Source organism: Nyctereutes procyonoides, unplaced genomic scaffold, assembly GCF_905146905.1.
Source record: "Nyctereutes procyonoides isolate TBG_1078 unplaced genomic scaffold, NYPRO_anot_genome, whole genome shotgun sequence".
Classification (NCBI taxonomy): domain Eukaryota; kingdom Metazoa; phylum Chordata; class Mammalia; order Carnivora; family Canidae; genus Nyctereutes; species Nyctereutes procyonoides.
Genome location: NW_026575128.1, coordinates 21,588,708 through 21,615,947, shown reverse-complemented (window position 1 = coordinate 21,615,947; position 27,240 = coordinate 21,588,708). Strand labels below are relative to the sequence as shown.

Genomic DNA, 27,240 nt, shown 5'->3' with positions numbered 1-27,240 from the left:
TTTTCAAACCACTTAGCTGTGCTTTGCTCTTAAGTGACGTTGGTTTTCATCGTCTGCCTTAGAAGCAGGGGGCTCGTCTGTTGTGTTTGCTTCTAACTTCCCAGCATCCAAAATAATGCCTGCCATGTAATAAAAGCATGTGAGTACTTCCTGAGAAACACACGCTGTTCTTAAAATAATTCCTTTTCATTTTGGGGTGCAGCAAGGAGAAAATGCAGCCTATTTTTGTGCAAATTCATTATGTTGTATCTATGGCAATATACAAGTGGTTAGGGTATTAGGGTGGTTATAAACTTGAAGTATCCCCACACACCCAACAAACATTTAAAGTAGTGGTCTATGCACAGCTGGACCCGTACATATTTTCAGTTCGCTGTTTTGGGCTTTCCTGAGCTCAAAGTCCAAGAATCCTCAAGTTCTACAAGTACCTGCCTACTGTAGTAAAAAAGAGAAAAGAAAGGCAGTAAGGACCCAAATAGAATTAAATGACACTCAACTTAGCCCTCAGCCTCTGAATATTCAGTCTTCCTACACAGATACAGTCATACCTGTTAACAGACTATTGAGTATTTCCATATTTGTTGGTAAATGGCCATTGCTCCAAGCCTTTGAGTGCCACTCCTCTCTACATCCTCAACTATTATGGACCTTTCCCTAGAATCCCCTGGATTTTCCTCTGATCCACCAACTGAGGGGTTAGAGTCTGGAACAAGAGGGGCTCTCCAGGAGCCTGCTCCAGCATTAAGGCCAGCTTGCATCCTTTCTCAGGGTCAGTGCCTGTACCTTATGCACTGAGTGCTGCTTTTGCCTGCCCTAAATCTAGTCATTTTTCCTTCTTATAACAGCAAAACTCTCTTTCCATTTAGTTAAGTAATGTTATTTCCAATATTTATTTATTTATTTCCAACTTTATATCTAGGAATGACACTATACTGAGCCTAGTTAAGTATTTTATTTCATGAGTTCAGGGCAAGTGATCCAAGTTGTTCCCATTGAGCTTATCCTAGATTTTTTTTTTTTTTTTTTTTTTTTTTTTTTGCAAAAGAGATGTTGTCTTTACATGGAGATTTCTGACATAACCCTATAGTCACTTGATGCATTCCTACCACTGTAAACGAAGAGCCTGACTCCAAATAAAGTGATGGCAGAGGGAAGTAGAACCAAGATGAGAGGTGAGGAGGGAATAGGGGATTGTGTGGTTTCATTTCCCATTTCCAGCTACAACCAAATCCAAAATAATCCTGAACTTTATGGTAACCTGAGCTCTCAAAACCCTTTTCTTTCTTAAGCCATTTTGAGTTAGGTGGAAGTTCTGCAAGTGAAAGAGTTTCTAATAAAAAATGGGTGACAAGGGTGGCCAGCGAGATCTGCCTCCTACTAACAGGGTATGAGACAATTTGCAAACATTATTACATTTCTCTTTCTAGTGAAATGAAACTTCCAGCAGTGAAATATCTTACTGAAGCTTACCATGACAGAGTAGGTATTGTACGCAGGTCTGTAAGTTTCAGGCTTGTGTCACATCACCATGATGGCCATATTGATTCAAATTATGAAGTGGATAAAGTCTGCTTGGGACTCTTGGATCTATTTCAGACACCTCTACTTCTTGGTCACCATTTGTTGCCCTTCATCCACTGAGGAACTTAACGATTACATGATTGCTTATGGTTGAGTATTGGTTCTGTAAATAGACTGCTTGTGTCTGAATCCATATCCTACCACAGAACAGGCATAAGACTCTGACAAGTTACTTTTTTCTCACCATTTTCTCACTTAAACGTTATAGGTGATTGAAAATACTAAAAAGAATGAAGCATGGAAAGTACACAGAAAAGTGCCTGACATGTAATAAGAACACAAGAATGTGATTACCTTGTGTTTGTCCAGGAATCCCCATAAATACCTCCCCTATGCTCTAGTTAATCTTGCATCCTTTCTATAGGTCTTTCCTAATTCAAACTCCTGTTTCCTCATATTGGATCAGTGAGAGAGTCAATTAAGTCAGTCCACATCGCAGCATGTATGGCTCTTGACAATCACTCCCAAACGTGTTTATTTCTTCACATTAAGAATTGTCAATTGATGGACTTCAGTGACGACTGAATAATAACTGGGGCTTGGATATGTTCCCTGCTTCACATCCTCTATCATGGAGTAGAAGGGAAAAGCATTGCTAGATTCATGACTTCCATTAATATCAGATTCAGGAAGCAGTAGCAAGTTGTTTGTGTGAGTGTGAATGAGGCAGATAATGAGAGACGAGGATAAAGAACTTGGGGTGAAGCTATATCCCTCACTACCTCGATCACATCTCTGTGCACTTGGGAGGTGGCTTAGGATCCTGTAGTTGACCAGTAAAAAAAACAAGTGTGATGACGTCTCATATTGCACTGATATAGCAATGACTAAGGGCCAACTGAGCTTAGTGACTCAGGCTTAGTGACTTCTCTTAGATTTAAGAAAACTGTCCTTTGGATAATTTTAAAATATACATACGATTTATTTCAAAGTTAGGGTCACAAAAGTAATGTCAGTATATTAAAAATCGCCCTATCTCCTCAATGTGAATAAAGAGAGTGTATCCAAATTTAGTGATGTTTATTTCTAATTTTTATAGGAAATAGCAAACTACTACTTCTATTTTGAGAAAATTTGAAAACATATTTTTTTCTCTATTAAATGCTGAGTCAGTATGATCCAGTAGGTAAAAATTATAAAAGGCTTCCTAAGTGTGTAATTGCAAGCAAACAACTTCATCTCCTTTACTGCAACTGTAAAATGGAGAATCTCTTCATCATCAAAGTCAAATAAGGCAATGCAATTCTTTAAACATACCGTGCTCTGTAACTGTCATGAAAATAATGATTTAACTATCATTAGAAGAACAAAATTGGGAGAAAAAAGTGCCTAATAGGACATGCCATTTGTGTGCACTTTCAAACATTATTGTTCACTCGCTTTGTAGTCAAATTTGTTCCTGATATTACCAATAGGCTAGAGTTCACCTGCAAGATCTTAAAAACATTCAAATCATGGCACAGTCCATAAACAAGTTAAGAGGCTGCTCCCTTATTCATCTATACAGCTGTTTTGTGAAGCTAACCTAAAAATGTATACAAATTAAGAATTAAATTTCTTCCTTATTGACCAAAAATAAATAAATAAATAAATAAATAAATAAATAAATAAATAAATCCAGCTGCTAGAGATTGCTAGAGATTAGTATGGGCCCTAGAGTATTAAGCTCCCGGTTTGTGATTCTATAGGAAGATAACTCATTAAGATAGAAAAAAAAAAAAAAAGGAAAGAAGAAAGAATAAGGGGAGGGTAGGAAAGGAAGAGGAGAGTGAGGAAGAAAATGCAAGGGACGGCAAGGGAGTTACTAGATCGCTCGTGGCTGGAGAGCTGAGCAGACCTCTTCCACTCTGGCAGGGGGTAGTGATGCACTTCAACACATAGAGGCCCAAGGGTCCAGAAGTCAAGAGAAATAAAACTGTCGCTATGTGTTCAATATGTAAATACTGAAACATTCTCAAAACTGTAGCAGAACTAGTTTACTCTTTCCTAAAGGAGCTGGCTCTCCGCTAGCATCAATATTCATTTTGTGGTGTCCAGAAGTGGCTTAGAAAATATCTAAGATTCTTGATTTAAAAAAAAAAAAATTGGAAACCTGCATATCAAGCACGTTTTGTTTTTTTGGTCTTATTTCATTTTCACAATTTAAAAGCCGAGCCAGTTTTGGTCAATTGAGGAGGATGTTGGCTTTTTTGGTTGAAATGTCACTTTCTTGAATTATGAGATATATCTCAAGGTGATTAGTTTTTTTAATTTAACATTATAACTTAATGCAAATACTAAAAATAGATATATGTATTATCATGTTGTGAGCTATGCTTTTAACATGAGAGTTTCCTGTACTCTCGAGATAAAACTCGAGCATTTTTAGGAATATAATGGCCTGATTTATACACATTTAAATATAAAAACTGTGGCCTTGGAGCTTGGACACTGGTTAAAATAGGATGGTGATGTTATTCTATTTATAGAGGAGATTCTGGTGCTCTGGAAATATGTTCTAATGTCCAATGGTTCACTTTATTCATTCCTCAAATCTGATGAAAATGCTGGGGATTACACAGAAAGCCAGCCTTGTAAACCAGGACCTGGCAGGCAGTCCAAGTCAGAAACAGATTCGGTGCTTTGCTCCCTTGTCTTTCTCCTGAGAAATTGTGTCAACTCTTTTTCATAATCTTGCTAACTCAAAGCATGATTGCTAGGGAAGCTCAGCTAGGCCTTTGCAACCTGTGTTACACTACTTGTCCCTGTTTCAAAAGTCATTAGTGGTCTAAAAACTATTGTTGATTTTTTTTTCTCAGAATTAAGCAGTGTCTATAGTTTATAGGTGGTAAATAAGATCCTATCCTCTGCTTATACGGCTAGAATACTGGGGTACAGTACGTCATGAAGGAAAAGATAGTCTTGATTGCTCTTTCTCCTTCTCAAGGAGAGCGCACACAATGACACATTGACATTTTTGTGAGTCTAGACTGCTGCCGTGAGGCTATACTATGGTTTACATTTACAGTAACCCTCAAAAATTATGTCGGAAAATAATAACCCATCCTAAAAGCAACCTTATTTGGGATCTCAAAATAATATTCAGAGGTTCCATGAAATGCAAACCAATCCTCGATTATCTGTGATGATAAGGACAAGTAATGTAAATGCATAGGGGCTCCGTAACAAGACACAGGTGTACATTTCACAGGTACTAAAGCCAATCCAAGGATCTGAAATTCTTTTTTAACAGTAATTTCAGCTTTACCCACTGGTATTCAAAAGCACAGAAAGTTACTGTGAACCGATTCATAGTTTCACAATCTCACCATCTGCTTGGATCCTTTGTGTGTGTAGTGAAAGGAAATTACATGAGATAAAAGTTCTTTCATGAGTTACTGTAAAACACAGACGGTCAACATCACATTTGGTAAGTCTTAGCACTAACTTTGGAATTAGCTGTGTATGGTTTTTTGTCTGAGTATTGCATGTGCTTTTGCCTTCATCTTGATGAAAATATGCCCACAAATCTCTAAGTAGCAATTAGTAAATCCAATTACCAGCTTCCAAGCTCCAGTGAAGTCTGGGCCCCAAGGTTGGCCCAGAGAGGGGACCTCTAGAAACAAGAGACTGCCCCCTGGAGGCCACACCCGGGAACTACTCCTCGGAGGCATCAGGTGGCCTGGCCTGCCTTCCCCCCTCAAACCCCCTGGGACTGGAAGGATGGTTGTAGTCAGGGAAGATGTGGGAGGACAACAAGGTATAGTGTGTATCATCTAAGCAATTGTGGTTTAAGAATGATCTACATTTCAATACCTCTGATTCTATTTGTGTTTAAGTGCCTGTGTGCATTTTATCCTTGATTAACTAGTTGAAATATTTAGAGAATAAAAAAAAAAAAAAAAGAAAAGTAAACATTTACCTATTGAAGGAAAAAAATACAACCTCTTTTACTCATAATATTCTTTGGCAAACAAATAATGATATGAACTCTATGCTATACAGAATTAAAAGCAAGGCTACACTTCACTGAGAGAGAAACAGGTTCACTGGGATAAGGTCAGACTCAAGTTTCAGTACCATACCTGGATTTGATTCATTGGATATTTCAACCGAAAATTAATTCCTGACTGAGGCACTTAACCACATGTCTTACCCACAGTATTTGGGGTTATTCTAGCCGAGTTGCCGTCTGGCATGTGTGATGAAATGCTGTCTTACAGGCCTGTTAGGAAATTATATCTTAACCCAATAGTTTCACTAGATTCCTATACTAGCTGAAAAAGGCCATTCTCGTTCTGCATGGAAATTTTTCAGCTCCCATTTTGTACAAACAGCTAAGAAATAAAGGGCATTTATTATCTTCATCTGCTTTACAATTTTCCAGGGCTCCTCTTTAACAAAATTACTCCCTAGGTGTATAATTAGTGTGTTCAACATACAACACGTGAGACCAATATAGGAATGACCAGAATTTTTTCTTTATATCTCCACAATATTGGTAACCAAAAAGATGAACTTCGACCTCCCCTCATTTACATTACTGGTAAATTATGGAAACCAGCGTGCCACATAAACTTCTAAGCATTGAGCATTGTAGACACAAAAAGAAACCCAGAGAGAATACGAACTAGTTCTATACAATTAAAATTTATAATTAAACTAAATATAAAAATTAGAGAAATGATTTTTTTAAAAAATGCTTTGCCTCTTTTTAAACGTGGCAGAAAATTCATTTCTAATGCTATTTTATTTTTATTCTAAATTGGACTTTAATTTGTTTTAGAACTCTCTTAAACACTTTTTAAATGAAGGAAACATATTTGAAAAGGAGGCTTCTTTGCAATAAGACATCTATAATTCTATTTAAAACTACACAAATAGCATTTCCAGTGCTTACTCTTTTGACAAAATAGCAATTTTCTCACTGTACACCTTAAAAGAATTAAAAAATATAGTAAAAGTTAAACTTTTATTCATAGATACAAGAAAGGACAGCATGCTGTCTTGCAATAGATACCATGAATATATTTGCAATATAATTTAAAATAAGTTTATTTTCCTATTACTAACACATGAGTAGAATGATGTCTATATGCCCTGCTACCATAGTTTATCTTATAGTCAACATAAAATAGTTCTTCAAGAACTCTTAAAATGACAGAGAAGCTAAAGGAAAAATACTGTCTTCTTCTAACTGGAGAAATTAAATTGTGCTTTAAAAAGGGGGGGGCACACTTAATGGAGAGGTTTAAATCAAGTTTTCAAAAATATTACAAAAAATATTGATCATTACTAGAGTAAGTATTAAAGATACCACTTCACAAGCCCTTACCTGAAAAAGCAATGATAACCATGCCATTCAATTATGTAAAAGATTAGGAACAAGTTTATCTTTATGCAAATGTTGAAAGAAACACCTGATAAGAGCCTTAGAAAAACAGAAAGTTTATCCTTCCGTTATGTCCAAATCATGTAAAAATATGATTTCAGCTTGTTACCTGTATATAGAAGTGCATTTTCTTGTTCTGAGAGGCTTTTTTTTTTTTAAACCATGATTCATGCAAAAATAACTTCTTGCCAAAGCCATAGAAGAGCTATATAAAGGGAAATATCTAGACCTCCCATTCATTTTGCCTCTGGGTATTCCTAGGCTTTCATCCAAAATACCATTAAAAGCATCCCCAAGACATTGTTATTTTTCTTTAAATGGTACTTTTTTACAGGAGTACTCCCTAGCTTCAGCAGTTTTGACACTGTCCATTAATTTCTAATCCTCTTAGAAAAAGTTGCATGATTTAAAAATGTATATACATGTAAACGCATACGTATGCACATATACACATATGTGTGTGTATATATCCCTAAATGCTAAAAATACTTATGTATTTAGGCTGCCATACACTTTATTCCGGTTTAAATAGCATTAGCCAATTTCAATGGAAAACAAATTCAACTAAAAAGCATCTCTTATACATTACACTTTTGATACAGATGGATTTATGACAAGCAAATCAATTACAAATTTTAAAAATCCACAAGTAGATCAGATGCTTAATTTAAGAAAGCATCACCGTTTAGCAAAAACACTTGCAAAACCCATACCTACATTATTCTATGGCACAAAGTCAAACTTTGGTCTTGGCTTTTTGTAATAACAGAACAAATTTGCTCCATTATGTAATCAAACTGTTTCATTTCTGCTTTCCCTCCCCCAGATCATCTAATCACTACCATTAGAAAAAAAAATGTTATGTTCCAATTTGGCATTAATGATATCTCTTCCCGGCCATGCACAAACTGGAAATCAAAAGAGCTATAAGTATTTCAGGCTCATATAATTGTCTGTCTTAAGTAGAATTTTTTAAGATTAGATGGTTCTCAAAACCTGTTTCAGGGAATTTCTCTAAATTGACTTCATAAACTGACTTCAAAAGAGAGGAATTGATATCGTGTCCAAGGTGTCATTAGGCTAATGGGGAGTTCCAATTAACTTTCAGATTTCTAACACATTCTGCATTTTATTTACTAATCTTCCATTTCATTTTGCAAATGTAACTATAGCTTATTTTCATAATAAATAATAATAAAGCTAGCATATAGTTTTATTTTCAGTTAGCACCAAGCCTAAGATGCAGATCTTATCATGTAAATACCATGTTATCCATTTTCATATTTCTTGATTAGAACTATCCGATCATCGGACCAAATAGAATACTATTCTCCATTAGGAAACGAAGCTTCAAACCACTCTGCAACTCTCTATTGTGTGGTATTTTGTGGAATTAATATTTTAGCATCTCCTCTGTATAGGAGCAGCCCTTAGTTCTGATAAATATATGTTAAAGTCTCTTTACCATATTTGCCCTGAAACATTGATAAGATTTACTAAGACATTCTTTTTAAAGGAGAAAATATGAAGACTGTATAAAATTGTCATGCTAGAACATTTTGTGGGATGACAGGGAAATAATTTCTTACAATGTATCATTTCAAATCTCTTCTCAGCCCACTCACTATATATTGGAATTAGTTCTGACTTCTAGAATATAAAGGCTTAATTTTTCAGAAGTATGCAAAAAACCAAATACTCCTATGCATCTCTCTCACATGTCATTGCTATAATTAACGTTTGTAAAGAGACATGAAAATAAATGTCACAAATCAAGCCCAAAGTTTTACCTTTCCTAAGACAGGAGAGAAATAAGCAAACAAAATCCTAATTTGCTCACATGGGAAGTATCTGGGTTCCTCTTTGTACATCTTTTCATGTCTAAACTTGTTAATTCAGTTGCACACACATGAGGCAATTAAGGGATTGTCCTTTTGTCCTTGTATCCAAAAGGTGGTACCTCTAAAAAATTAGTTAGCTTTCAACAGAGATACTACATTTAAAAAAAAAAAAAAGGCATTTAAATGTCAAAACCCTAGATGGAAGATCTTGTTTTTGTGACTAGATGATTCTACTTAGATAGGAAAGATAAGTGCCTCAAATGGAAAATGGGTTTAGAAAATGTGCATTTACAGTGATGGCAAATGAAACCAGGCCTTCTCTAAGTCAACGTATAAACTTATACACCAAAGCTATGTGCTGAGGAAAAAAAAAAAAAAAGGCTTTCTGGGGCACATAAATTAGTGTGGAAGAGCAGATACAGTTAGAAAGAAGATTACCTTTTCTTATCCCAAGTGTGCACGTAGGAAAAAAAAAAAAAGTGAGACTTGGCGTTTCCCCTGATAAACCAAAGGAAGGGATTCAGCTGGACGCTAACATCCGCTGGCTTCCCTCCGGAATGCTTGGAAGCACTTGGAATGCTTTCCCGGGCACTGCTCTCTACCTCCTCCCGTCCGACAACAATCACTTAGCCGTCCTGGTCATGAATAACAGGAAAGGAAGGCGTACAGCACCGATGAGGGAATTGCATGTTGCTGAAGCTGCTGTCAAGGCTCTGTCCAACAAGGACCTTTTGCTCGACCTATGGTGCGGGCAGCCAGGGAACAGGGCTCTTTGGATATCTTCCTCTTATAGTAAGACACGAGAACAAAATTTGCCTTTTAAGATTTTTAAAATTTGAGGCTATCTCCCTACCATTACTTTCTAAACTTTGTTCCACTACAAGAGGATACGTGGCCAACTGAGCTTCCATGTGCCTCCCAAGTGGAGAACTGAAATTGCACTCACACCACGTCTGCATCGCCCAACATCCTCATTAAAAGAAAATCAGGCAAGGCAGGACCTGGATATCCCGGCAACGTAAGGCACACAGAGCCAAAGGGCCGAGAGAGCTGGCAACTGCATACACAGAATCAGTGAAACAGTTGCTTCATTTCACTGAAGGGTTAATGGTCAATAAAGTAGGAATCACACGTAGGCAAAACGAACGAGATTAGCTTTCTCAAAGTAGAAATCCAACCCTCCCTTGCAAATGTTTTGAAACTTTACATCCTTTGCCCCCCAACGCAAAGGCCATAGCAGGGAACCTCAGGACTAAGTAATGATCTGGTTTTTGAATTTTTTTTTTCTTTACACGAGAACCCCGCCCCCTCCCCTGAAAGTTCAGCAGAGGCTACCACGGATGGGCAGAAGCCCCTAGCCAGCCCCACAGGACAGGGGCCAACGGGCAAAGTGGGATGGTTGGCACCTCAAAGCGACGGCAATTAAGCAGTTGAAAGTGGGTTAGATCAGTGGGTTATTTTTGCTTCGTTGTAAGGAATCAAGTGAGAGGCACAGCGTCTTGCAAGGAGGAGAAGGAGTCAAACTTGATGCTTGCCCTCCCGACAGCCCGGGCTGGAGCCTGACTCCCTTTATTCCCTCCAATTGCTTTCAGTTCTCGAATTTTTGCAAAGGTTTGTCTCTACCCTGGTCCCTCCCACCATCACCACCCCGACCCCCCGCGACCCCTCGCGACCCCTTAGACCCCCGTCTTTGCTCTGGGAAGAGGCGATCCTCTCCGGGAAGAGAAAGGAAACCCTGTGCCTCCTTCGGATGGGAGGAGGGTGGGGACGCGGGAGAGCCCGAGCCCGGGGGCGGGGGAGGTGGGAGATGCGATGGAGAAGAAAGGATGAGCAGGGGAGAGGGAGCAAGAGGATGGGGGGGGGGGGGCAGCTGCAACTCCGGCTCGCATCGCGGGCGCTCCTGCAGGAGCTGCCCCCGGGGCGCGCGGGTCACGACCCCCCCCCCCGAGCGCCCTCCCCCTGCAGCAGCCCCCACCGCCCAGACCCAGGCGGCCGGGGGAGGGGGGGGGCCGGTCCTGCAGCCGGGTCCGGGCGAGGCGGCCACGCGGCGGGAGTCGCCGTCTTACCTGGAGGCAGGACCCGGGGGGTGCCGGTGTCCGTCCCCGCGGCTCTGCCCGCGTGGACCTGTGCGGGCGCACGCGTCCTCCCGCTGCCTCTGCTCGTGGAGGGGCAGCCTGCAACACAAAAGGGGCGCGTGGGTGTGGGTGCGTGGGAGGTCCCCGGGGCCGCCAGCCGGTCCCAGGGCCGCCCCCGCGCTGCACACACCCCTCGGGGCGCCGTGCACACCACCCCGGGGGGCTGGCCCGGGCGCGGCTGCAAGTTGCGGCTGCGGGAGGCGGAGGCGGCGGAGGCGGAGGAGGCGCGGCGCGGCGGGCAGCGCTCGGGCTAGAGCATCCCCACACTGCAGCTCCTCCAGGAATCCCTCCGGGAGGAGGCGGCCGCCCCGCAGCCCCGCCCCGCGGCCCCCGCCCCGGCCGCCTCATTGGCTGCACCCGGGACGCGGCTCCAAGGAGCCAATCCGGGCGGCTCGCAGGGGGCGGGTCCGCGCGGCCGGCGTCGCCCAGCCCAGCGCCCTCCGTGGGTGTGCGGCCCGCGGCGGCCGGGGACCGGGGCGGGGGGGACCCGGGGCGGGGCGACCCCCCCCCAAGGAGACCGCCTCAAGGGCATCCGCCTGGGGAAGCCCCGCAACCCCCTCCGCGCGCCACGCAGGCCCCGCGCAGAGCCGCCCCCACCCCCCGCCCCCCACGCCTCCTCGCGCTCCCTCGCTCTCTTTCTTTCTTTCTTTCTTTCTTTTTTTTAACTTTCAATCAAATTCTGCCCCGATACTGAGCATGCCCAGACCGCGACAGCACCCCTCGGAGTCCCGAGGTGTGTGGGCGCACGGGCTGCGGGTGCCTGGGGACCTGGGGGGGGCGGGGAGGAGGCAAAGTTTGTCTCCGGCCCCCCCGACCCCGAGGAGTTGCGAGCGCGCGGGGCGGCCCGGCCCGACACGCGGGGAGGGGGCGCGTAGACGCGAGGCTGCTGCCGAGATGCCAGCAGGGCTGCGGGTGGCGGGGGGACCGTGCAGGGTCCGTGTAGACGCGAGGCTGCTGCCGGGATGCCAGCAGGGCTGGGGGGGGTGGGGGGCAGGGGAACCGTGCAGGGTCCGTGTAGACCCGAGGCTGCTGCCCGGATTCCAGCCGGGCTGGGGGAGTTGGGGGGTGCGGTGTGGGGTCCGCTGGACGACCCGAGGCTGCTCCCCGGAATCCAGCAGGGCTGGGGGGCGCGGTGCGGGGTCCGCGTAGACCCGAGACTGCTGCCCGGATTCCAGGCAGGGCTCCGGGGGGCGGGGGGGCTCCGGGGGGCGGTACAGGGTCCGCTGGGCGACCCGAGGCTGCTCCCCGGATTCCAGCAGGGCTGGGGGGAGCGGGGGGACCGTGCACGGTCCGGGTAGACCCGAGGCTGCTCCCCGGATTCCAGCAGAGCTGGGGGGAGCGGGGGGACCGCGCACGGTCCGGGTAGACCCGAGGCTGCTCCCCGGATTCCAGCAGGGCTGGGGGGAGCGGGGGGACCGTGCACGTCCGGTAGACCGAGCTGCTCCCGGATCCAGCAGAGCTGGGGGAGCGGGGGACCGCGCACGGTCCGTGTAGACCCGAGGCTGCTCCCCGGATTCCAGGCAGGGCTCCGGGGGGCGGAGGGGCGCGGGGGGGGGGGTCGGTGCGGCCACAACCGGGGCCTCGCGAGCTGGCAGCTGCAGACTTGTGGGGCGGGGACCGGGACCACTACGCCGGGGCGGCCGCTGCCCGTAGGTGGGGCCCGGGGAGCGCGGCTCCGCCCAGGCGCTGCGGCTGCGGGCGGAGCAGGTGCACGGGAGGCTCCGCGGCGCCGCCAAGTTCGTGGGCTCGGGTGCAGGGCGACCCCCGGGGGTGCTGTCCCCGTCGGCCCCTCCATCCGCTCCCCTCCATCCCCCCCCTCCATCCCCCCCGCCATCCCCCCGCCATCCTCCCCACTCTATCCACCCCCCTCCATCCTCCCCCCTCCATCCCCCCTCCATCCTCCCCACTCTATCCACCCCCCTCCATCCCCTCCCCTCCATCCTCCCCACTCTATCCACCCCCCTCCATCCGCTCCCCTCCATCCTCCCCACTCTATCCACCCCCCTTCATCCTCCCCCCTCCATCCCGTCCCCTCCATCCAACCCCCTCCATCCCCTCCGCAAACGATTCTGCTCGGAAGTAAGAAGCTTTTCCCTGGTGAAGCGGCGCTGACCTGATTGTCTCTAAGCTCCAGAGTAATTTAGAGCTTGGTGATAAAGCCGCGCGGGGGGGGGGGGGGGGGGGGGAGGGGCCGAGCGGGACCCAGCGCCAGCGGGCCCTGCTCCACAGGTGAGAGGCTTCCAGAAGCCCAGAAGTATTTCCCTTTCTCACTCACTGACCCTGCTTCATGGCCTTGGAACCCCTGGTTCGGTTTTGTTTGTTTGTATTTTTTTTTTTAAATCCTAGCAGTTTGTGTAAAAGGGGATCAATAGCTACAAATTGGGCTCCCCCGTTTGACTGACAAGATGGTGTGGTGGCATCTCAGGTGAGGCAGTGGAGAGCTATCTCAATTCCCCAAGCCCATCCACTTTGAACTGGAGTTTCATTAACATTGGTTTGCAAAGGTAACTGTAGCAAGAATTCAATTAACAGTAACACATTTCTTGAAGTTTTAATTAAATCACTCCTATTTATGTAATGTTTAAGATTAAGATCCTTAGTCCAAGTGGAGGGGTAAGAGGAGACAACCTTAATATAAACGAATCCTTTTAATGACAGGTGCTTGTGTGTCCTGCAAGATTGTAGCTTGAGGTAAATGTCTTCCATTTTCTGAAGTATTTCTCAATCCTTACTTTAGAATAGTTTCATAGTTGGAGAATTGAGGTCATAGATGTTCATTTAAATCAATCTAGTATCTGATGAGAAAAAAAAAGGAGAAGAAAGGAGGAAGACAAAGAAGAATAATCAATTACCTCTCTAATCCTGTTTTCTGATAAATGTCTTTGTATGAGAGGATCGTCATAATATCCACCTCCAAGAAATCTTCATTCTAAAAATACTCCCAGCACAATCTCTAGATCCCACTTATTAAAAACTAAGGCGTTAAATGTGTGTGTCCCAAAGTTCCCTGAAGAAGACTACTGGCTAACAAGAAATGGGCCTTACTTGTGTACTGAGATTAAATTTACAACTAATACCATTTCTGTTCAGGAATATTAAGAAGACTCTACTTACACACTGGATATAGATCTACTCTAGTTTTTGCAAAACTAAGATTTTAAAAAAAGATTTTATTTATTTAAGAAGACAGAGAGAGAGAGAGAGAGATCACAAGCAGGGAGACGAAGGACAGAGGGAGAGGGGGAAGCAGACTCCCCACTGAGCAGGGAGCCCCCATTTGGGGCTTGATCCCAGGACCCCGGGGTCATGACCTGAGCTGAAGGCTGACATTTAACGGATTGAGCCACTCAGGTCCCCCGAGACTAAGATTTTTATTCTCTCTCCTATTCGTATGTTCTACCCAAACTCTGGGAATAGACTGAAGACCTCCACCAGGTGCTACCAGGTTGACAGATCAGTGGACATCACCTCTTTGCCCTTTATAGAAGGCTTATCTTCATTAAAAGAAGAATCAGGTCATTTGTCCTTTCTCTCTCTTTATTTCATTTCTCAGATACTCTTTAATCCACTGACATTTAATTTATCCCCTCACTGTATGAGATTTTTTAAACACTATTTCCTATTTTAGAAGTGTTTTAATGTTTTGCTTAACATTTTGCTTCTCCATTCTTTGCTTTAAGAGACTATTGTTCATTTTTTTCCTCACATATTTGCTCTGATTAAGATCTCATTTCATCATTTTCTTTATTCATTTATTTACTACTCTAACATTCCCTTCGCCATCTATTTTAAGCTACTGAATCAGAATAGAAACTAAACTGGATTGAAGTACTGAGGATAAAAGTTTGTCTTATGGCAAGCATGGGAATTAGCCTTTAGAAATTCATTAATTATAAACCTAGCCAAGGCTTTCAGTAGACCACAGAAATGATATATAAGAGAGGTACCAAGAAAATTCTCCATGTTGGTGGAAACACTTGTATATCCTAGTACTACAAAGTTCCAATTCATTAAGGTTTTCACATATCATTAAACATTATACCTTTAATAATCACATTGTTGTCTGGTAAAATCTATTCATAAGTATCATTTTGATTGTGAAAAATGAAAATAATCAACTTCTCTAAATTTTGCCTATTATTTGTATAGATTTATAGCTTTTTAAAAATGTCATGTCTATACAGTTTCTGCCATTGCCTTTCAAGATACAGCTCTTTCTTCTTTCTTTTTTCCTTCTTTCTTTTCTTTTTTTTTTTCTTTTTCCTTTCCTTCCTTCCTTCCTTCCCAGGTCAGAAAATTGATTAAATGTTTGTTTTCTGAGGTAAGAATCTGGATGGAATTCCGGCTTCACCACTAATTATCTGTATGATCTTGAAAATGTACAAAACCTCCTCCAAGCCTCAATTTTCTCATCTATAATATATACGTAAAGATACAACATAGGGACGCCTGGGTGGCTCAGTGGTTGAGCGTCTGCCTTAGGCCTAGGGCGTGATCCTGGAGACCAGGGATCAGGTCCCACGTCGGGCTCCCTGCATGGAGCCTGCTTCTCCCTCTGCCTGTGTCTCTGCCTCTCTCTCTCTCTCTCTCTCTCTCTCTCTCTCATGAATAAATAAATTAATTAAATTAAAATAAAGATACAACATATATCCTTAAGTTTTCTTGTGAGGATAAAGTAAAGCAGAGTACATAAAGTGCTACTTCCAAGCACACATCAAGGACTTAAAGATATTAACCATTATTATTATTATTTTATCATTATTATCACTGCTACTACTGCCACTTTTTCAGACTTCTAATTTCAAGATTTGGTCTCCTCCCATCATCCAGTCTACTTAAGCTAATAGTGAGGTGTACACTCTTCACCTGTGAAAACTGAATTTAGAAGAAAATTAAATCCATGTTATAAGAACGTGTTTACATATAAAATGTCAATAATTATCTACCTGGCATATGTTAGTCTTAAACTAATCTTTTAGAAAATTAGCGATTTTATGTTTCGAGAATGTGCACATAAGTATTGTTTTTTCCATTAAAATTGATTTTATATTACTTTTAAAATTAAGAGAAAATTGATTCTAGTGCTAAAAAAACTTATGAACACTGTGGTTTCGTTCTCTAGCAAACAACTGGAGTCATCCACTTGCTTTAATGACACTTAAAGGCAGAGGAGCTATCCATTCTGGTTTCCCTTCCACTTCCTTTTCTCAAGATCATTTGGTCTGGCAGTACTGCTAATAATTTTATAGCTAACTGGCAAGGAAAAAAACATCAGGACTCTGTATGAGAATTAGATAAAGAGAAATTAACCACATGTATTTTTAAACTGGACACACAGAATGTTAAATGAAGAGAATCTAGAGTTGAGTGAGGGGAAAAAAATGAATACAGATGGGAGTCAAGTCTCTAGGGAAGAGAGTAAGGGCCCCATAATTGAACTATAATACTTTACACTTTCCAAAGAAAATAAAGAGCTAGCAGTATTCAATGTGGCTTTACAAAAGCCTTTTCTTAAAAGTTATGACTAAGAAACTATTGGAAATGAAAAGGAGGACAGTGACTCAAAAAGTAATATACTGTGTCAGGCTATTGAGGTTAGCAAGGAAAATATTATTTAGGTGAATCTATCTCAAGGGCAAAATAAAAGTAGTTTGAGCTAATGTTAGCTAAAGGTCTTAGAAAACAAATGATATATTTTTCGAATACTCTATTATATAAGGAATATAGTGTGGTGAAAACAGTTCACTAAAAGAACAAGAGCAACATTAGATTTTATACTGATTCCCTTTGAAATCAGAGGGAGGGTGTGTAATTACATGAATATATAGAAAATCATAGTTCAATTGCTTTATTCATCTTCTATGAAAAACGTTTGTCTAAAGAATTTAAATCACTTAAAGACATAGAGATAGTTACTTGTGATTGGCTTCATATAGAGGAATAAGAAAGAAAAATTCTCGCCTTTTGTACTCTTGCTCCAGTATAAAATTTTTAACAAGAAAATAAGCAAGAATCCATTTGTACTATTACTCTAGCATAAAATTTTTAACAAGGAAATAAGCAAGAATCTCAATGAAATTAGCCCTGCTTAAAAAGTTCCTTAGATCTTAACTTCATATAAAGAATACAATGAAGAGACACTTTTACTTATAATCAATCAATAAATTAAAAGTTTATTTGTGAAATAATTGTTTGGAATTATATATATATGTACATATATATACACACACAAACACACATATATATGTTCAATAGATATGCACCTACACACATATATATTTTAAATGTAAATACTGTCCAACTATTCCTCTAGAGAATTCGCAAAATCCTATATAATCTATTATACCTCAAAGTTTAGTAATAATAATCCCATATTAAATATTCCTAATCACCACATTTAATACGATATCTAAAGGAAAAAATCAGTCCTATCTCAGAATATTACAAAGATTTTTTAAATCAACATATTTTATAATGGCAATACTTTGTGTTTTCATAGTATTTTTATCCATATCATCTGAATCTCATAGTCCTCTCCTGTCATTCCACTGTTTCCACTTAACAAAGGATAAAATTGAGGCTCAGATTGTTTAAAAGGTCTGCTAACCGTTACAGAACAATTAAGGGTAATAGGGAATGTAACCTGGTTCTACTGATGCTATATCCATTTCTTTGCCCATTCTCCCTCTGTACGTCTGCATTGGTAGTATGAGAACATGCAGTGACGCCAGGCAAATCTAGAATGGAGTACACCTAGATGGGACCAGGTTCAAGGTTTGCCAGTAAGCATGAACAAAATTTGGAGCAATCAGGCAAAGACAGCCATGTTAATTCAATGATGAGGCGGGGTTTTCCCAGGAGATTATTATTTTTTTTTAAAGAATTTATTTTTTTTTAATTTTTTATTTTATTTATGATAGTCACAGAGAGAGAGAGAGGCAGAGACACAGGCAGAGGGAGAAGCAGGCTTCATGCACCGGAAGCCTGATGTGGGATTCGATCCCGGGTCTCCAGGATCGCGCCCTGGGCCAAAGGCAGGCGCCAAACCGCTGCGCCACCCAGGGATCCCTTCCCAGGAGATTAAAGACCTATCTTGGTAATAGGTTAAAGTAAGAATTTACCATTTGTGGTGTTGAGCAGATGGAGAGCAGATTCTGCACATGTCTAACAGATCAGAAGACTGTGGAGTGGATTTAGAGGCGGTCAATGAGAAATTCAGAGACCAGGTAGCAATAAGCCAGTAAATCACGGTAATTTAGGAAATTAACTTTGCTGTGTTGCCTATTCCTAAGGCTATAGATTAGATATTTGTTGGTAAGAGAGTGACTGTAGTAAAAACTGAAGTATATACAACTGAGATCTCCATTATTTAATTTCTTAAATGAAGGGTCTATAAGACGCACCTTTCTTCGGTCTTTTTTCAAAATAAAGTTGGATGTTTTGACTTATCTAATGTAAACATTCATGCTAAAAGAATTAAGAACTTCCTACCACCTATTCAATGATTATTGCTTATAATTGGTTTATTCCTTTCCAAATACCTTGACTTTTCTGCTTGAGAATGGGTTTCTCAACAATCCATGTGTTTAAACTTTCATTTAAATGGAGGAGTTTTCAAAACATTCAAAAAATGAACTGGATTTTTTTGTTTAATCTCAATTAGAATAGATGTGTTTAATCTCAAACTTAACATGCAGATTTTTATATTATACTTTAAATTCTTGTAGCATTTTATCTGTTTGCAAACCACATATTGAATAGTGCTAAAATAAAAATGATTAAGCAATCGATATTGTTAATATCCCAGAACTTGACATTTAATTTTTAAATATACGATGAATTGTTCACAGTTCAATTATAGTGTTTTTTTTCCTTAAATAATCATATTAAATAAGTAATTCTTTATATACTACCTGAAGCCTTTTTCAGGGAACCCATCATAAGGTAGGAACTTATTTCATATCCTTTCTTCATTAAAAATGTTTTTCTTCTGAATGCCTTACAATATTTTTTATTGTTTGTTTGCTCTTTGCAAAGTTGTTAGACGTTTAAGTTGTTAACCTTTATCATTACAAGCTTAAGGTTTAACAGGGATTTAACACCCGAAGCTTCTGGGAAGTTGTAGCCTGTTTACTTATTTCTGTGGGGTAGCCAACGGTCTGGTTATGGGTATTTGAGGGTTATTGAGGAGAAAACAGGCATGGCATAGGGAGTCGGTCAGCAAGAATGGACTAGAAACTGAAGATATTTCTGTTACACATCTGTCAGATTCTATCTGATACCACAGTGAGTGTATGGACCTTCAATGAATAATAGCTACAGCTGTACTTTTGTCTTCCGTAGGTCACACAAGTACCTCTGGACCAACTCCATTTTGGCATCATACATAGAAGCTTCTGGAAAACAGAGATTGCACCATGACACATTGACACAAGACTATGTGAGAGATATAGAGATTAATAGGTAATTTGCAAATTATATGTTTCTATATGCCAATAGTCTTAGAATAAATGACATTACCCAGTTTTCTAGATAAATGATCAATATACAAAAATAAATTTCTATATATAAGAAACAAATAGAAGAGAGGGTGCCTGGGTGGCTCAGTCAGTTAAGTGTCTGCCTTCTGCTTAAGTCGTGATGTCAGGATCTGGGGATCAGCCCTGAGTCGGCTCCCTGCTCAGTAGGAAGTCTGCTTCTCCCTCTCCTTCTGCCCCTCCCTGGCCCCCACGCCCACCATCACTTGTTCTGTCTCAAATAAATAAACGCAATCTTTAAAAAAGACAAGTGACATTTAATATGATACCATTTATGATAACATCAGGAGATAATAAATACCTAAGAATAAATCTAACAAAATATGGGTATAATCTCTATATTAAATATTATACGTTGCTGAGAAAAATTTAATGAAACCTAAATAGATGGAAAAAATGTACCGTTTTCTTGTATTGGAGGAGTAAATGTTGTTAAAATGTCAGTTTGTGCCATACTGATTTATAGATCCAATTCAACACCAATTTTAATGTAAATTGGCAAGCTAATTAAAAATTTATATGCAACTCTAAAGGTTTTGCATTTTCTATGAAATTATTGAAGAAGTTCAACAGAGTTGAAAGTCCTACACTACTCAATATTAACGTATTATGAAGCTTCTTATTCATAATATTCATTTTACTGGTAACAAGAATAATCTGATAGAACTAAATGTAGAGTCCAGAAACACTCATATGTATATATATATATATATATATATATATATATATAGAGAGAGAGAGAGAGAGAGAGAGAGAGAAAGTATCACCTAATTTGTAACAAAGGCACATCATTAATTCAGTGGGGAAAGAATTTATTTTCAACAAATGATGCTAAACCAATTAGATAAAAAAAATAAACCAATTAGATACATATCTAATTGGGTAATTGGAAATGATCATAGATCAAAATGTAAAAGGAAAAACAGTAAAACTTCTGGAGTAAAGTATAGGAGAATATCTTCATGAACTTGAGATAAAGAATTCTTAAATGGAGTACAGAAAATGCTAATCAGTATTGGAAAGATTGACAAAGTGGACTTCCTTAAATTAAGAACTTCTGATCATGAAAAGACATCATTAAAAGAGTGAAAAGGCAGATGACAAATTAAGAGATGTCATTTATAATTCATATATCTGACAAAGGACTTATCCAGAACAACAGAGTTTCTAGCATCTTAGAACAAATAATTGTTAAAGGAAAATACTGACAAATTAAGCTTTATCAATATTAAAAATTTCTTTCAAAGAAACCATAAATTGAATAAGCAAGCCACATATTATGAAAACAAATTCACAAATGTATACCCAATTTGTGTATAGGATATATTAACAATTCCTACAACCCAACAATAAAAAGACAGCTAACAACTTAAAAATGGGGACAGAGTTCCTCAGATACTTCGCATAAGAAAAATGGCTAATAAGTACATGAAAAGTACTCAAATCGTTAGTGATAAGAAACCTGCAAATTCAAACTACATGAAATGCCCCTATAAAATCTCCTGACAAAGAAAAGTGCAAGAGCAGATTACTGGTTATTTATACCAAACTTTTACAGAAGAATTAACTCAAATCCTTCTTTAACTCTTTCAGAAGTTAGTAGAGAAGGATACACTTTTTTCACATATTCAGTGAGGCTAGTCTCATAAAAAACAGACATCACAAGAAAACTAGTGACCAATATCTTTTCTGAGCAAAAATGCAAAAATCCTGGACAATATACCAAAAGACTGAATTTGGTAGCCTATGTATGGGATTATATACCATGACCAAATGGGATTTATTCCAGGAATGCAAAAGTAGCTGAACATACAAAAATCAATTGAACATGCTCCACTAATAGGCAAAAAATAACAACAAAAAAAAACCACCCCAAAATATCATCTCAATTCATTCAGGAAAAACATTTCACAAAATCCAACACCATTGCATAATGATAAAATTCAACAAACCAGGAATATAAAGGAACTTGCTCATCAAGATAAGGTTATTTACAAATAACCCACAGCTAATACAATTGTCAAAGATGAAATACTGAAGCTTTTCCTTTACAGTCAGGAAAAAGACAAATATTTCACTTCTGCATGTCTATTAAACACTGCATTAGAATTCATAGCCTACACATTTAGGCAAGAAAATTAAATAAAGGGTATCAAAATTGGAATAGAATAAGTAAAACCACCTTTATTCTCAGATAATAATGTATATGTAAAATCTTAAGGAATCCACAAATGCAACTATTAGAGGAATGAACAAATTGGAGAAAAGTTGCAGAATACATCAGCACACAAATATTATTTACATTTCTATATATTATCTATAAACAATCCAAAAATGAAAATTTAGAAAACAATTTCATTTATAATAGCATTAAAAAAATAAAAATCCCAAGAATAATTTTAACAAAGCACACCAAACACTGTACAACAAAACGCTGCTAAAAGAAATTTTAAAAGACTTAAGTAATTGGAAAGCTGTCTCATGTTTACAGACTAGAAGACTTAATTTTGTTAAAATGGCAATACTCCCCAAATCATTCTACAGAATCAATGAAATTTCTATCAAAGTCCAATGACCATTTTGCAGAAATGAAAATCTGATCCTAAAATTAATATGGGATTTTAAGATCCTCTGAGTGGCCACAATAATATCAAAAAAGGAAAACAAAATTGGGGGAACTCACATTTCCTGATTATAAAACTAACTACAAAGCTATGGTTATCAAAGTACTGTAGCACTGACTTAAGTATAAGCATACAAACCAATGAACTAGACTTGAGAGTACAGAAATCAAGCATTTATAGCTAATTGGTTTTTTACAAGGATGCTAAGACCATTTACTGGGAGAAAGAACAGTGTTTTCAAAAAATGGTACTGATAAAACTGTATAGCAATGTACAAAAGAATGGATTTGTACCCTTACCTCACACCGTATTTAAAAATTAACTCAAAGTGGATCAAAAGTCTAAAGTTAAGAGCTAAAACTATTAGAATAAAACAAGTAAACCATGACCTTGCATTTAACAATGATTTCTTAGGTATGACACAAGGAGTATGAGCAACACAAGATAAAAAAAAAAAAGCATGAAATTTTATCAAAATTTAAAGCTTTTGTGTAAGGCACCTGGGTGGCTCAGTCAATTAAGCATCTGCCTCTGGCTCAGGTCATGATTCAGGTCATGGATGACCCCTTATCAGGCTCCCGGTTCAGCTGAAAGCCTGCTTCTTCCTCTCCCTCCGCCCCTCCCTCAGCTTGTTTTCTCTCTCTCTCTCCCTCTCTCTCTCTCTCTCTCTCTCTCTCGCTCACTTTCTCTCTCTCAAATAAACAAAATCTTTAAAAAAAATTAAAGCTTTTGTGCAAAAGACTCTATCAAGAGAGCCAAAGACAACTCACAAATTTCTAGAAAATATTTGCAAATTGTATCTGATCACGTTGTTTAGAATTCAAAATATATAAGGAAAATGTACAACTCACCAACAGAAAGATAAACAACCCTATTAAAATATGGGCAAGAGGACTCAATTAACATCTTTCTGAAGAAATTATAAAAATTGCCAAAAGCACATGAAAAGTGCTCTATATCATTAATTATTAGGGAAATTAAACTACAAACCACAATGACATACCACTTCACACCCACTAGGATAGGTACGAATAATAAAAAAAAAAAAAACAAAATAAATGTTGGTAAAGATGTAGAGAAATTTTAACCTTCATATACTTCTGGTGGGACTGTCCAATTGTTCAGCTGCAATGGAAAACAGTTTGGCAGTTTCTCAATAAGTAACAGTTACCATACGACCCAGCAATTCCACTCCTACATATACACTCAGAATAGTTGAATGCAGATATTGAAACAAAAATTTCTACACAAATATTCATGTCCGCACTATTCCCATTAGCCAAAGTGTGGATACAACCCACGTATCTCTCAATCAACTGATAAGTGGATAAACAAGATGTAGTAGACAGAGAATGTAATACTGGTTATCCATAAAAAGTACTGAAGTATTGATACATGCTACAACATGGAGAAACTTTGAAGGCATTATGCTAAGTGAAAGAAACCAGAGACAAAAGGCCACATAACGTGTTTTATATCTCTATGGATTTAACTATAAAGGATATAGTGTTGTGGGTTTTTGTGTGTGTGTGATGAAATTGTTCTGGAACCAGGTAGTGGGGATGACTGAACAGCATTGTGAAAGTACATTTATGCCACTGAATTATACACTTTAAAATGGTTAAGATGGTGAATTTTACTTATATATTATATATGTTTTATGTTATATATTATATATATTTTACCACAATAAAAAAAAATCAACAAGAAATAAAACATGATCCCATGTGCCCAGAAGGAGAGAGTGGGACAAGAGAATGGCATTATATTTTAAGTGTCAAGAATATCACTTTCGATGACCCTGTGTAGTATGGTGAAGAGAGATCAAGGGAATGGTTAGGACACTATAGGAATATGTATTCTAATTGAGTGAGGATGGGGTGCCGCACTGAAGTTTTTTCTTTAAGGAAGCTACATACAGTTTCACATCTATATAAGAAATTTACTGAAACATGTAATGCTGAATCTAATTACTCTGATCTTCTAGATAGATCTGACACATTTTCAGGACATCATAGTACAAATGACCTTACTCGATGAAATAACAGGGTATTCCTTCAGTGTCCACAATATTAGACAAATTAATAGTTTGTCTACAAACAATAGTTTGTAGTTCCTCCTCAAAGGAGGAAGTACAGGTTCTTCTCTTTGAAAATTATCCTGTTCCTTTAGCCTCCTCTTATGATCACTTAATCACTCTGAGTCTCTTAAACTTTCTATGCACTCTCAAAATTGTAGTGCATCACATGTGCAAACTCTGACTATATAGCTAAGTGGTTCTGATACACAAGTCAGAGTTTAGAACATTCACTTCTGGGTTATTCAAAAGTTATTTTTACCTTAAATAATTACAAACCCTTTGACTTTACAAGTTCCAGCTTTACAGGATTACGGAGATGGGGTATTTTGCATTTGGTGAGATTCAGGAAAAGATGGAGCAACTAGAACACATATGCCAATTTCCCTTTTCATTTTTAATGCACACCAATTCTGTGCTTTTCTATAGTCTTTCAAAATGCCTGTTAATGCTTGTACTGAAGTTATTTCATTGCTCTCAGACACAAAACACTGCAGGAGTTCACTTCTTTTGCTTTCATTCCAATGGATTAGGGCAGTTTTCTAATTAAAACTAATTATGAAAGTATTTTCTATTGCAAGATCTTACATGTTCTTTAAAAAGTCCTTTTTTTGTACATTAGAAAATCTGTTGTTAAAAACACTGATAAGATTTTATTTCATTTCTTCACTGTACATTTCACATAAATACTTTTCCTTTATGTTTTCAGAGTTTAAAAGTGATATAAATACAGAGAACAAACTGGTGGTTTACATGGAGAGATGCGCAAAATAGGTGGAGGGAGAGGATTAAGAGGTACAAACTTCAGTTAATAAGGTAAATATGTCACAGGAATGAAAAGCACAGCATAAAGGATGTAATCAATAATATGGTAATAACATTGTATGGCGATGGATAGTAACTACCCTTATTGTGGTAAATGCTGTGTCATGTGTAGAACTGTCCAATCACTATGTTATACACTGGAAATTAATATAACATTATATGCCAATTATACTCCAATAATAATTTTTAAACATTTCTGTATTTCCTAAAATTCTTTCAAGTGAATAATTTCTGACTTCCCATTTAGTACAATGCATTCTAAGAAAATAATATGACAAATGTATCAGGATGAATGTATAAGGACTATACATTCTTTTTAATAGCGAAAAATTGATAATGCTATAAAAATCCACCAAACAGAATTGGTTAGTCTCTGGTATATCTATTCACTTGACAAACTACTCAGTAATAGTATAAACACAATTTTAAGACTTTATATTCTGTTTTGTAAAATACTTTGTATTAGTTGCTTTATAATGGCTGTATTAGGGAGGTAGTGCTTTCATTTCCCAGTATAGAGATGAGGTTTAGTAGAGGTAAGCAATTTGTCCTGTGTTTCACAAGTAAGTGGCAACCCTAGATCAGAAAACCAGGCAATCTGACTCTAGAGAGACAATGCTTTTGATCACTATCCTATTGATGGCTCTCTACATTTATTGACATGGAATATGTTCTTAATATATTATTTAAATATACCAATTATTCAGAATACCAGTCGGGAAAATGAAATATATAGTTATATCTTAATATATTTCCAGTAGTTGTGAGAGCAAGGATTTATAGCAATCCCAATTTATTATATTTTTTTCATTTTTTTCTGATTTTCTGTAATATTTGTATTTAATTAGAAAATATAGAATATTCTTTTTATTTTTTTAAGTAAACTCTAGGTCCAACATGGAGCTTGAACTCACAACCCCAAAATCAAGAGTTGCATGTTCTTCTGAGTCAGCCAAGCATCCCAGAACATTCATGAGATATTAGTGCTACATGATCACTTATTACATGAGTGTTTGAAAGAAAATAAAAATATATATACTTCTTATATAAATGTATCAAATGGTTATTAACTAAGATATTAACAGTGTTTATATTTAAATGATAGATTATAGGACAAGCTTTCCTAAATCCCTGTTTGTCTTTAAATGTATATTTGTCTTTTCTCACTCACAATATATTACATAGAAATAAAAATGTAATAAAAGTTTAAAATAAAAAATATGGTATGATTTGGTTTGCTTGCATTGAATACTCAGTGTTTACAGGCAGTGATGATCTCAGGATGGCAACATAACTGAGCCTTCCTATCCCTACAGCAATGTAAACTATTTAAGCATTGCACAGATAATTTAAGGATGATACAGTCAATGTTCCCAGAGTAAGCAATTTTCATTCCATTACCACAGCTGCATAAAGGACAACTCTCAACCACCTGCAGAAATTTCTTTCAAATATGTCCTAGGAGAATCTCAGCATGCAGCTTAGCAGCCTTCTCTCAAGACACAAACCAGGTTCGGTTATTGAGCTTCTCCTGCTTCGCTAATTCGAGTCTAGATGTGCGTTTTCACAGAGTAAAGAAAAACAGCCACCCCACTGAACATGAATATCTTAAGAATTTGTTTCCAGAGGAAATGTCGTTTTACATTTGGGTTAAATTAAACTCAAGATGTGCCTTTGTGAATGGTCTGAACACAAAACCCTAAGACATAAAGTTTATAAATGCAAATAGGTGGTCTATTACTCTTTCAATTCCAAGTCAAATCTCATCTCTTCTGTTTATATTTTATTGGGAAAGATCACAAAGTTGGAGAACCACAATGGCAGGAAATGAAAACTTTAGATTAGCTAATTAAATAGCTTACTTTTTTTAATCTGGCCTAGTCCATGTTCACTTTGTAACTGCTAACAGTAGAGAAAGATATTAATAATACATTTTGAGTTATTACTCAGAGGACCAGAATCAGTGACTGAGGATTGTTACTACACAAAGTCAAAAATGTCATTGAGAGTGATTTTGATTTCACAATATTCTTGATCATCATGTTTATTAAAAGATCCATTAAAATTCCATCATGCTAATTTAACTGGGAAAATGTAATAGATTGCCATTGGATAGCTTCCACTAAATTAATGTAGGAGAATTATAACCAAAGCCTTGTTGGCATTAAGAAATAAATACTGTAATGAGATATTAATCACTAGCTGAAATCAATGACATCATTAATGAGTGAAATTAAATCTTTGAGACA

General features: G+C 38.8%; 1 protein-coding gene and 1 long non-coding RNA gene across 2 annotated transcripts in view; one reads left to right on the top strand and one right to left on the bottom strand.

Annotated features, from left to right (window-relative positions):
- Positions 1-11,183, bottom strand: part of SYT1 (synaptotagmin 1) — a 528,733-nt gene extending 517,550 nt beyond the window's left edge. Inside the window, exon 1 of the mRNA XM_055342176.1 lies at positions 10,860-11,183. The gene's annotated coding sequence lies outside the window, so the exon portion shown is untranslated. The remainder of the gene's footprint in view (positions 1-10,859) is intronic.
- Positions 11,184-19,275: 8,092 nt separating this feature from the next.
- LOC129520516 (uncharacterized) lies at positions 19,276-25,975 on the top strand. The gene is made up of 3 exons (XR_008666626.1): positions 19,276-19,391; positions 24,876-24,982; positions 25,872-25,975. It is a non-coding gene; the product is annotated as an uncharacterized LOC129520516 (long non-coding RNA).
- The last annotated feature ends 1,265 nt before the right edge of the window (positions 25,976-27,240 follow it).